Here is a 12506-nt window from a genome sequence, read left to right on the forward strand (position 1 = left end):
TAATGCCATTAATCTAAAATCCTACAATGGCAGAAAGCAGCTGAATTCTTCACCAAAATATTACAAGAATGGTCTCTAAGCCATATTAGTAAGTACTAACATTCTTCTCCTCTGAAAGCTCTTGAGCTGGGCTGCCATAATCTACATTGCTCTTAGGACCACTGTCTTCTACACTCCTATGAGTGTGGCCCATGGAGCCCCACTTAAAATATTCAAATGCTTTCCTAATTCAAAGTCCCAAAGTCCACACATTCTGCCAACAAGCAGCATGGCCAGGCCTGTCACAACAATCCCCCACTCCTGGTACCAGCTTCTGTCTTAAGTCAGTTTTCTATTGTTGTGGCAACTCTCTAAAAAAGCATTTAACTGGGGCTGGCATATAGTTTTAGAGGTTTAGTTCATTGTCATCATGCCAGGGAGCATGGCAGCATGTGGGCAGACATAGTGCTGGAGAAGGAGCTGAGAGTTCCACATCCAGATCGCAGGCAGTAGGAAGAGAGAGACTTTGGGCTTGGAATGGGCTTTTTGAAACCTCAAAGCCCGCCTCCAGGGACATACTTCTCCTAATAAGGCCATACCTTTTTTACCTCCTAATCCCTTCAAATAGTGCCACTCCCTGAAGCAATGAGCCTGGAGGGGCCATTCTTAGTCAAACCACCACACCTTACAGTAGATGTTCCACAGAGTCTTCAACTATTTTCATTTTGATGAACACTGGAGCTGATACTGTCTTGTAGGAAGTTCTTGTAACACATTCCATTTGTGTTAAATTGTAGAAGGTGAAGTGGTTGGCATGTACTCTACAGCCATTATTCACAGAGCCAGCATCTTCCATCTGCTTCTTCACCCTTCCAAGCTCTGGTCATTACTCTCTCTTTTTAGGTCTTTTTTACTAAGTTTCATGTCTTAAAGTTGACTTCCTTTGGAAGGTTGAACATCATTCATGTACTCGATGCTCATGAATATTTTCCTTTTTCTCCTCTCTATATTAATTGTTATTCATAGCTTCTTTTGCTAAATGACTTCATTTCTAGAAGGAAACATAGAAACCAGAATGTCCAGCATCAAAAATATTAAAGACAGCAGCGTGGCATGTGCTTTCCTCTCCATTTGTTCTGAATCACGCCTTTGTGGAGGAAATCACTGGTTCTGAGGACTGTGATTGAGTACTTTTATGCCAGGTCACTTCTTTGCACTGTGTATTAGCTCATTCAATAGCACTGAGATGTTGATTTGTCGCATCCCTGTTTAATAAGCAAGAGATCCTAGGCTTACATCGTGTGCCCCAGGCAGGGTTTTTGCCCACTGCTCTGCTGTGTCTGTGAAGTATCTGTCCCTCCAGTGGTGCATCAGGAAATGATTTGTGTATAAAGTCTCTGAAGACTCCTGGAAACCACCCTCCATCCACCCAACTTCGCCAAAGGTCTTTAGGTGTTTGAGGGTGTGCCCTGCTGTCTGTCTGTTGGCTAACAGATGTTTAAAGTGAGCATGCATCCTTCATGGATGTGGTAAGATTTGATCATCTCAGACAAGGCTCCTTTAGAGTATGGGAAGAGAGCTTCACAGGTGTCTACCAGGACCCTAAGCTTCCCTATGTAGCACTAACATACTGGTGGATTTGTTAAAGCACTCGAGAAGCGTCCTCTACTCAGCATTTTAATTGGATACCAGACGCAGTCTTCAGGTTGCTTAGACTCCAGTGCAGATTAGGCACTGTTGGTACCTTGTTACCTTTGAGAATGATCAAAGTGTCCATCTCAGCACTAGGTTAATGGCTCAGTCCTGAAGTTCTTTACAGTTGTTTTTTCCTTTTTCCCTCCTTACATTGGAGTCTCAGTATGTCTTGCAGGCCAACCTTGAACTGCTGGACTGCCTTCCTTTGTTCAATTCTAGTTGTGACATAGACTCTAACTCTTGTCGTCATTGCTGAAAAGCTGAAGATATTGATAGTTTTTGCCATTGTAAGACTCAAATGCTTTGTGACATGAAAGAACACACTGAGAGCCTTCTGCATGAAGTTCAAAGTCTTCACTATATCTTTGATACCAAGAAGTTCAGGTCCCCTAGGTTGGAGACAGACTCCATGAAAAGAGGCATGGAAAAGATGCTAGGCAATAGAATGCTGAATCTCCTCATGTTGCAACCTGGATACTGGGTATCACAGTGAAGTTGAGAGGGGAAGATACTTGAAATTGTAAATGATACTATATTTATCTTTGCACACACTGACTATTCACTCCCAACTATCCCCAGCTATATCCTCAGTGTAGCCCAAACCAGCCAGGTGATGCATTGGTACCACGTATTACCTCATTTCCCTGTGATGCTCAGCATTGTTTAAGATGCTTCAGAGAAGAACGAACATTGTTTTGTGAATTTTGCAATAAAATGGAAAATATTGTTGAAAGATAGGCACATGGTAAAACTATGAGGACATGAGGGAGAGGGATCCTGGAGTGTTTGGGGATAGAAGTAGGCAGGAGAGCAGAAAGGATGGTACTGTTGGCAGTCTACTAGTCTGGCCATTGTGTTCACAGGTTTATTACTGCTTTATTACTGTGCATCATTGGTTACTTCAATATAAAAGCACTACAAATAAGTGTAGTCTTCACTCATTAAGGAAACTTCTCTTTGAGACATGAAACCACAACCAATCAAAATACAAAGATGTGGAGCTCGGTACCACTGGATATCTACAAAATACTCCCATACCTAAGGCTCAAGAGACATTGAAGAAGAGGGGAAAGAAAGATTGTAAGGGCCAGAGGATCAGGAAGTTTCCTGTGAGATTGTGTGTCCCGGTAATATCAGAAACTGCACCCATAAAGTCTCAACCAACATGTCTACCCAAACATGAGCTAAGAAGGACGACACCAATGGACATGCCAGAGTGGATGGAGGAAAGACTATGAGGCCGCAAACCTACACAAAGAACTATAGGCAACTGAATAAAGCTGAGCGCAGTCCCCAGGGAAGACCACACCGATTGGTGGTTCAGTGCCGAACAGTCAGCCCTGAAAACATGCATACAAGTCACATTATGTGGACGGAGCAGGTTACATTAGGAATCTATATGTATATTACAAATAATATGTGTGGGAAACAGTGAACAAAGAGGCCATGAATTTGAAGGAGATTGAGGAAAGTTTGGAGGGAGGAACAGGAAGGGAGAAATGTGTAATTTATGATCTCAAAGTAAAAGAAAAAATATATAAAAGTACTGTTGCTAAAGAGCATGAGTCACTTAGCTGAACGGAAGTTTTAAAGCCAAATAGAAAGCTTTGAAAGCACAGGTAATTTGTCTTTTGTGCTTGCAATTAATGGTCAAATGTGTATATTTGGAAAATTGCTCTCACTGAAAACATACACTGAATCATATGTTCATGATTCTCCACTTTCCCAAGATGGGATTTGGAGTACTGTGAGCATGAAGCAAATGTCATTTGTTTAGTTTAACTTCTATCTGCGATCCTCCATTCCTATTACAGGCCATGACTCTTTTTGGCAAGGAAATGAGCCACCTTTCCCTTAACTTTATCTCCTGCCATGCTTGGTCCAGGTGTTGACTAAGGTACCCAGCAGAAAGCCGATCATTTCCTCTGGCATTTGCCTAAGTCTAGGAAGTGGGGAGCCTCTGTCAGCAGATGGTGGTGGTTTGAATGAGAATGGCCCCCGTAGGCTCATTTTTATATTTGGGTCCCAGTTGGTGGAACTGTTCGGGGAAGGGTTAGGAGGTGTTGTTGAAGGAAGTGTGTCACTGGGGGTGGGCTGTGAGTCTTCAAAAGTTCTGCCATTCTCAGCTCTCTCTCTCCCCTGTGCCTGTGGGTCAGATACAAACTCTCAGCTACTGCTCCATTGCATGCCTGCTTGCCTGCTGCACCATTTGCATGCCTGCTTGCCTGCTGCCAATGCTTCCTGCCACGATGGTCACAAACTCTACTACCCTCTGCATCCATGATCCCCAATGAAATGCTTTCTTTTATGAATTGCCTAGGTCATGGTGTTTTGTCACAGTGACAGAAAAGTCACTAAGACAGGAGATAATGGTGTTTTTCTTTTTTCTTACACCACTCAAAGGGTTAGAGCATAAGTTGGAAATTGCAATAGCAGGGAAACAACATTGGTGGATGTGCAAGCTTATAAAGCAGCCTTGGTTTTGATTTCTAATGGTTCGCACAATTTTGGTCATGTGCATGTTTCTGCATTTGTCAGGTCATCTGTGTTAAAGGCATGATCTTTTAGTCCCCTGTGAACTTGCCAGGTCTCATTAAGCTTCTCGTTAAGACTTTATAGATCTTTTTACGGTGAGAGTAGGGGCAAATGTGAATCTCCACACCTCACGTGAGACAGAGCAGGCCTTCGGAAACAACAGTAAACCAGGGAAGAAAAATTAGCAATGGGATTGGTGTCTGTCTTCAGAGAAGACAGTAGGCATTGCGGTGTCCATCTGAAGATTCAGACTGTCTTTTATGTTTATCACTTGGGTAACAATGCAGTTCAGCATCCATGTGAATACAAAAGCCAGTGTGAGAAACAAGACAAGTTGTCTCTTCAAAGTGATCTTCTGACCTTGAGTTCTTTTGTTGTGTGAAATTAGTATTAAGGAAGTCTTAGTACAGTGAAGGGAGATAAACTGCATGACCTCATCTCATCAGATTTAATCACCTTCTCAATTTGCCTCTACTCCCTAGTGAGGGCTGATGCTTGATGGTAACATAAGGAAAATGAATGTCTACTCAGCCTGAAACTAATGTTTCTTTGCTATCAGTCTGTTTGCCCTGTGTGTGCACGTTTGACTGAAACAAGCTTCATGCACCAAAATAATGGCAGTGCTTTTAAAATGTGGCTTTTAGGACCAGTGTGATGGATCCCACACATCCAAATAAATCATTTCTCTGAGAATGGCTGCCGAGGGCAGGAGGATGCAGCTCATCTCTACTGTCACTGAAACTGGCTTCACATCTGATGATGTATCCTTTGGATTCTCATCTCTGCTGGCAGAACCATCATGCTTGAATGATGGGCTTTCTCTATAGAAAAGTCAAAAGTTGCTTAAAAATAAACCGCAGAGGGCAGGGGTTTTCTGATGTTCTGCCACGATAGATGATGAGTCACTCTAGGGTTAGTTTTGAAGATTTGTTATTGTGTACTTGTATAGTTGGGGGGGGGGTGGCACTTGTGTGGAGGCCAGAGGACAACTTACAGAGTTCTTTTCTCTTTCATCTTTGTTTGGGTTCTGGGGATGAACTTAGGTCATCAGACTAACTTTCAGCAAGTGTTTTACCCAGTGAGCCATCTTGGTGGCCCTGGGTGCCAGTTTTGTATGGCTTCTTGCTAGCTGTGATTCTGGTTACTTTGAATGTCCTCAGTGTCCAATAACCACAGAGCATCTAAGGGTGTTGGGGGATACTTATCTGGATGGAGCAACTGTGGTCTATTGACTCAGATTTAGAAACTCACAGAATTGTATTGTTATATTGATTTATAGTCCACTTAAATTTATATATAAACATAAGTAAGATGCAGAGGCATATAATTACCTACATATTATGACAAGTTGTAGCATGAATCTTAAAAGGTCTTATTAATAAAAAAACAAACCTGGAGTCAGGTATTGGGGTGAACGCTGGAAGATCAGAGAAGCAGAACAAGCCACAGCTTCCTCACCTCACCAATTCCTCAGCTGATCCTGTTTCTTCAGACTGGAAGCCTCTGAGTTCTCATCCAAATGGATCTCAGCTGAACTGCTGCTAAAAGCCGATAAGCTTAGCCAGGCCAAAAGCTTCTAGTTTCTGGTCTTCACGCCTTATATACTATTCTGCTTTCTGCCGTCGCGTCTGGGATTAAAGGCATGAGTCGCCACACCTGGTTGTTTCCAGTATGGCCTTGAATTTACAGAGATCCAGATGGATCTCTGCCTTCGGAATGCTAGGATTAAAGGCGTGTGTACCACCATTTTCTGGCCTCTATATCTAGTGGCTGTTCTGTTCTCTGACCCCAGATAAGTTTATTAGGATGCACAATATTTTGGGGAACACTATCACCACAACAAGTATAATATCATTAATAAATAGCTCATGATTTAAAAATCAAATGGTACCTAGTACCCTAAAATGGTCTTTGGAAAGATGAAGGAATATCCCTGCCATGCCAGGCAGGGAGTTTGGTAGTGAATGTGAATGAAAGAAAGATGAGAAAGGAGGCTATAGAGCAGCATTAGTCACACTGGCCATAAGGAAGCCACTCAGGTGTCTTATACAAGGATAAACAGATTGACAAGATGCAGCAAACAGATACAATGGGATAATAAGCCTTAAAATCTGACACATTCTGCACCAAGATGTGTGTGTGTGGGGGGACATTTTGTAAAGTGGGATAAGCCAGTTATAAAACGATAAATATTGTGTGATTTAACATAATATATGAGGTATCTAGAATAGTCATAGTCATGGAGAAAAGTAGAACAGTGGCTGGTCACTGGAAATGGAAGAGAGAGTTTAATGGATTCAGAATTTTGGTTTTGTAAGGTGAGTGAGAAGGCTGTAGATAGAGATGACAGTTATAGACCATGTATATGCCACTGGATTTTACACATAAAAATTGTGATGCTAAATATTTTTATTTTATGTATTTTATTACAATTGTAAAAAGTACTCAGGTGGAAGAAAAAGGACAGGCAAAAATATAATATAGGTTAAGAGCAACCTATATAAATGCAACCTATGCAAATGGGTCTTCTGGCTTTCAATGAGCTGTTAAGTCATGAATTAAAAATCTGTGCAGCCTTTGGAGGTTTGTTGGGAAAAAGTAACAGGTAAACTATGTTAGGTGGTAAGGTCATGTCTTTAGGAGACGGTTATATTGTTGGAAAAGCTACAGTCTAGGGCAGTGGTTCTCAACCTTCCTAATGCCATGATCCTTTAATACAGTTCCTCATGTTGGGGTGACCCCCAACCAATTTTCATAGCTACCTCATAACTATAATTTTGCTACTGTTATGAATTGTAATGTAGATACCTGTGTTTTCCTATGGTCTTAGGTGACCCCTGTGAAAGGGTCATTTGACCCCTAAAGGGATTGAGGTCCATGGGTTGAGAACCACTTGGTTGGGTTAAGACAGTGTAGGGTCACCCTGAAGGCCAGGATGGGAGCTCTGATGTTTATCCATTATGTGCTGGGTGGCCAGTCTTCAGGTGAGTGTTGTAGTCTCACAAAACACCAGTATCACGGAGAAACTCTGTGGTTACAATGTGCTTGTCTTCGTTCAGGCATACAGAGAACACAGGCTTCTAAGGTCCTGCCTTGGAGGGCTGATAGTGTCACCACGTCAGACCTGCAGTGTGCAGTGAGGCGGGCCACCTTTATACTAAGAAGAGCTGCTCACATTGACATGACTGTCTCTCCTTGTTAAATTTGACTGTCAACATGACATAGCCTATAGTCATCTGAGAAGGGAGTCTCCATTGAGGGATTTTTCAGATCGGAATGGCCTGTGGGCATACCGGTAGAAGATTGTCTTAGTTGCTAATTGATGCAGGAAGCCACTATGAAGGGCGCCATCGTGACACAGATGGTCTGCGCTGCTGAAGAAAGCCACCCAAGCATGAGTGAGCTGGCGGGTCGTGTTCATCTGTGTCTCTGCTTCAAGTTCCAAACTTGACTCTCCTACATGATGAACTGCAAAGAAGTGTGAATCCTTTCTTCCCCTAAGTTGTATCTGATCATAGAAACAGAGAGCAAACTGAACACGGTTCCTTCTAGCACTTAGCTATTAGGGATATAAGGGCACTTCAAGATATAGGCTCTGTTCTTAAAATGCTTAAAACATTAAGATAGATGGAGGTCTCTTAGGGATTGGCCTAAGAGCCAGTACTGGGGACCCAGGAAAATTCTCAGTATGTCATGGCTCTGGGTACCTGATGATCATGTCAGCAGGAGAGGGTGCATTTCCTTCCATGCTAGTCCCATGAGGAGATGTGACAGTCTTTGTATTTTCCTGTGTGCTTGCTTTGGCCATGGATGGAGTATGCTTTCTTAATCTCTACGTCCATTTTAGGATGGATTCATTATTCACTGTTGTGACTGTCATGAAGGACCAAAGCTCAGAAGCTTTTGCAGAAGGCAGGCACTTCCCCCCCCCCCCCCCCCCACTCTCTGGTTCTCAAGATTGAACCCAGGGCCTTGTACTCTACTGTGGAGCCGTATACTCAGCTGAGGGCATCTTCCTGATGGGCTGCTTGGGAGCAGGTCCTACCTTGGAACCAGGTGGCTTGCCCTCCCAACCCCTTTGGCCCAAGGAGCTTCCTGAGATGGTTACTATGATGGGAAACTATGTTCCTTTATTGGGAAGTCTGGGTGTTGCTTGTCTCTGAGATATGTTTCCCTAGTTGGGCATATCAACATTACCCAGAAAGTAAATGAAAAACAGACTAGGATCTGGGAGGTTGGCCCTGGACTGAATTATTCCTTGAAAGGTCATGCTTGTTTATGGAACTCATACCCTTCTGCCTTAGGTTCAAGCCTGGTTTCTCCTGTCATCCGTCTCTAGTCCAGAAGCTGGTGGATATTTCTGTCTAGAAGAAAAGCTATGACCTGCCATCACCCCACAGAAACAATGTTGCCTCCCCCCAATTTGTCACTACAGAGTCCAGACCTTTTTCTTCTTGGATTTGTCCATCTCCTCTTCTAAAAGGGTTCTTCATCATCTCTGTGTTCTCTGGCTGGTCTTCTACTTTCTCCCTCTTCCATCGACTTGTATTCCCTATGCTCCTGTAATCCGCCCTTGATAAACACTCCAGGGACCATCCACTGTGCTAATTTCCCTGAAATGTGACTGGCAGTGTGTAACCAAGCCCCACTCACCAGGCTGCCGGGGTTACACAACACTCGGTCATGTGCACCCTCATTTATTGGGACGAGTGCTGAGGGCATCTGTCTGAATTGTGCTCAGGTTGCAGTGTGAACCATCTGAGGAATCAGAAATGGCCTACGTGCTGGCCAGAGAATAGTGAAGTGTCTGCAGCTGTAACACACCCGAAGACCTGGAACAGCACTAACCTGCATCTGAAATGGTATAGCTAAGTGCCACCCGGATTATCGCGGCTCTCGATGTTTCCCACTTTTTCTCATGCAAGAAAAGCAAACACTTGGCTCAGTGCTGGAATTTAAAACCTCACCTTATGCTTTTTGTGATTTGTCATTGGTTACACTTCCCAGCTGAGCTACATTTAGGCATCTGAAGTTTTTCTGTTAATTTACTGTGTAAGGTAGACATGCTAAGAGACCATGGTTTTTGAGTTACTGTAAAAAAAAGTCGATGATTAGAACAGAGGTAGCTTAGGGCACCAAGCCAGGAAAGTTTTGATAGTGTTCATTACTGTATTTTCTGACTTAATAGCATATTTAATGGGTGGGAAGCAAGTAGATTTGACTCCATCCCAGTTTGGGCTGTCCACTTGGTAACGTATTGTAGAGAGCGTGTTGCTCTGTTCATAGAGATGACACCTCCAGCTCACAGTGCATACCACAGCCTTATTGCAACAGCTGAGATGTCTTAATTGGCTTTGGTGGGCTAGGCAGCATTGTATGCTAGACTACCCATGAGACTTTGCTTGATGCTAAGTGTAGCAACAGGGTGTGAAAGGTGAGGTCTAGTCCTTGTCCCCATGGTTGACAATATCATAAAAGCTCTCCAGGAGTAGTGTATGAAGGAGGGGCATCTTTTCAGTACTCTTACCTTTCAGAGATCACAAGGGTAGGATTGTAGCATCCTTCTAGTGGAAGAGTCCCTGAAGTTGGCTGTCATGGCACTCCTCAGTTCTCTTCTGTTGTGCTTTGTGGCCTGCTCTTCCTGCCTAACCCTCTGGGTCTCAGCATGCTTCTCTGCTCAGGAACCATAGTTAAATGAGTGATGTGATCAAGATCTCTAGGGGGCTTCAAAGGTGTTCAAAATTCACTGGAATGGGGCCCACTTTAGCCTGGCAAGCTGTTGCTTCCCTAGCCCGGGCCTGGGGGCCACCTTAGAAGAAACAGACTCTTGGAAGACAGCTTGACTGAATGGGATGGATGGGACAGGGCTGAAGTTTTGTACACTTCCTTAAGACTGTGAGAATATTAAATATTGAGACCAAATAGTAATTTTCAGAAACTACCATGCTTTTTAAGAAAGAAGGCAAAGATGAGTGCATATAAAAATCCAAATGTAAAAATGTTTATATACTATTATGTATAAGAGCTTGGACAATTTTAGAAATGATTCCTCTAGAGCATGAACAGAGTAATATTTGAAGTATGAAAGAGTCTGTTTGCATGGTTCTGTTCAAGACTGCCTCTGATGTTTGGAACTATGCCATTGTCTTGGATGGTCTTGGCTTGAGCTTGCTATAAAGAGCAGAGTTGACTCTGTGCCATTTGAGGTGGGTGGGCAAGGTGGTCTTGATTCCATAAAATAAAGGATTACTGCCTCATGTAATAAGTTCAATGTTTCATAGTCTTTTAAGCAGATGTATCAAAGCCCTTTCATCATTCCTCATAAAACAGCACTTTTCAAAGTAGATGGTAAAGTGTGGTCGTGGTGCAACGTGATTCAACATACCTTCAGATGTAATCAGAAACACACAGGCAAGAAGCAGCTGCCAATGGTTTTTTCTTTTGAACCCAGGATGATAAATGGTGTTCAGGAATGCACACTTGTCTTATAGGCAAAAAGTAGTTGCTTAAATTGTTGAGACTTTAGAAAAGGAGAGTACTATTGATTTTATGTACTGTAGTAAGATTGCTATTACATTAACCTCTTTCCAACCTCCATTTTATTATCAAGACAAAGGTTTGCAGGAGGAAGACTATAGCATGGAAGTTCTCCAGACTTCCTTGTGTGGACTCTGGCTAGTGGTGGCTTTGACAGGGAGACAGGTGTGGAAGAGAATATATATATATATGAAAGGTCCCCTACCCCACAACAGATGTCCTTTGGAGAGAACAAAGTAATGATGATATGGCTTGGGTAAAGTCTGGCTTGTGATGCATTTAGATTTCAGAAGTGCAGCTAGATGAACATAAGCAACTGCTGCCCCCCCACACAAAAAAAGCCAGAGGAAGACAATAAACCAACCAAACAAAAGCAGTAATTTTCATTGAATATTAGTCTGCATAATGAGGGGTAAGAATGACTGGAGGGAGGAGGTCCATTTCCTGCAGCCCAAAGCCTCTCAAAAGGAAGACATTTTGCTGTAATGGTTGGACCTGGAGATTTCCAAGGAGAATTTAGGTGTCCTGTGGCTTTTGCTACGTTACTGATTTTAGATTTGAGCCCACCACTGAGCACACCACAAAGAAGATTTCCACTGCATTGTTTTCTAAACTGATTTCTTTTTAGATCAGTCTAACCATGTAGCCTAGGCTGCTCTTGAATTCACAATCCTGCAACAGCCCCCACAGTAGGCTGCCATTCTCAGCTTTCAGTGGTATATTTTAAGGGGCATCAATAAGTGATCAATACGTTCATTTAAAGGTAGATGCTCAGAGCAGCGAGGTGTTTGGACACCACAATATATACAGATGTCCAGGGAAAAGGAGGTAGAATCTTCCTAGGTATGATGGCAAATGGGAGGCTGCAGCAGGAGGGTCTTGAGTTCCAGACTGGCCTGGGCTACACAGGGAAACCAATCCCCACCACCACCACCACCACCACACACAAATGTCTTGTTGGTGTCTCTTCACAGCAATAGAAACACTATGACCATGGCTATTCTAAAAAGGAAAACATTTAACTGGACCTGTCTTACACTTGAGAGGTTACTCCATTGTCATCATGGCAGGAAGCATGGGGGCATGCAGGCAGACATGGTGCGGGGGGGGGGGGGGGGGGGGGGGAAGGAGCTGAGAACTCTGCATCTGGATCGCAGTCAGCAGGAAGAGAATAACACCAGGCCTGGTTTGAGTCTCTGAAACCCCAAAGCCCGCCCCCCAGTAACACACCTAGTCCAACAAGGCCACACCTCCTAATAGTGCCACTCCCTCTGAGCCTATGGGGGTCATTTTCATTCAGTTCACAACAAGCAAATAAGGCTTAATGCTGAAATGCCAGTGTGCTGTCATGTGGAATCCACTTGTTTCTGAATTTTCCGAAGAGTGGGATGACAAGCAGTGGGTGTATGCTATGGTGCAGTAGATTTAGCTTAGTGCAGGAGTATGTGGTCACTCAGATCCGGGTCCTTCCAGGGACAGAACAGCTGACTTATATGGAAGTGAAGATGTCTTCTTGTCATACTGTAGATGTAATGAACAGGTTGTACTGTCAGCGAAGTTGTAGAGGGTGCCCCTGAATAGGAATCTGATCCCTTGAAACCTCTTTCCTATTGGAAGGTGACTAGAACTTACTTCTTTTCAAGAAGGAACATAAAATTCAGAAAAAGAGTAACCTCAAATAAGTGTTAGAGAGTCTACTTATCCTCCAAACCTTAAAGAACTGATTTATGGTTTCTGTTTGTCTGGGTTTGTTTTGTCAA

General features: G+C 43.2%; 1 protein-coding gene across 2 annotated transcripts in view; it reads left to right on the top strand.

Annotated features, from left to right (window-relative positions):
• Myo5b (myosin VB) overlaps window positions 1-12506 on the top strand; it is a 291674-nt gene that overhangs the window by 8883 nt on the left and 270285 nt on the right. The gene's annotated exons all lie outside the window — the stretch shown is intronic.

The sequence above is a fragment of the Peromyscus californicus genome, unplaced genomic scaffold (assembly GCF_007827085.1).
Source record: "Peromyscus californicus insignis strain IS unplaced genomic scaffold, ASM782708v3 Scaffold_17__1_contigs__length_78620276, whole genome shotgun sequence".
In the NCBI taxonomy this organism is placed as follows: Eukaryota; Metazoa; Chordata; class Mammalia; order Rodentia; family Cricetidae; genus Peromyscus; species Peromyscus californicus.